General features: G+C 43.2%; 1 non-coding gene across 1 annotated transcript; it reads left to right on the forward strand.

Moving 5' to 3' along the window:
- Positions 1-170: 170 nt before the first annotated feature.
- On the forward strand, positions 171-289 carry LOC117114667. Its single transcript, XR_004446411.1, has one exon. It is a non-coding gene; the product is annotated as a 5S ribosomal RNA (ribosomal RNA).
- The last annotated feature ends 347 nt before the right edge of the window (positions 290-636 follow it).

Below are 636 nucleotides of genomic sequence, written 5' to 3' on the forward strand. Positions count from 1 at the left end.
TATGTTCATATCAACAATATGCAATTAATTCGCTGGTGTTAGGCCGGTTCAAGGGTCTTTTGAACCGGACAAGCGCTCGTTGATATGAAACGTCATCAATCATAGAGCTTCATGATTGGATAATTATGCTATATGCCGAGATTAACTATGAGTGGAAATACCACTCACATGTCTACGGCCATACTACGTTGAAAACACCGGATCTCGTCCGATCACCGAATTTAAGCAACGTCGGGCCCGGTTAGTATTTGGATGGGTGACCGCCTGGGAATACCGGGTGCTGTAGACTTTTTACATTTTTTCCCCCAAATTCTAAAGTAGGGGTGCGTGAGAGTCCACACGACCTCGGGCCCACATAGTTGGGGCTGAGGTGCAAACATTTTGAGAATATGGACCTCTAAGCGCCCGGAAATTGCACTCTCATACCTTAAAAATCATACAAGTATATGTTCATATCAACAATACGCAATTAATTCGCTGGTGTTAGGTTCAAGGATCGTTTGAACAAAACGGCAGTCTTCTTCTGTCTAAAGCATCCTAGTTAATGCCGTACGGTATTAAAATGGTTGGATTATTGTTCAACACCGGTGTTTGTAAAAAATGTACTCGCACAGGAGAGTGGTCAGTGGAGTTAGA

This window comes from Anneissia japonica, unplaced genomic scaffold (assembly GCF_011630105.1).
Source record: "Anneissia japonica isolate Jap-2015-1 unplaced genomic scaffold, ASM1163010v1 scaffold49338_len636_cov123, whole genome shotgun sequence".
NCBI lineage: Eukaryota > Metazoa > Echinodermata > Crinoidea > Comatulida > Comatulidae > Anneissia > Anneissia japonica.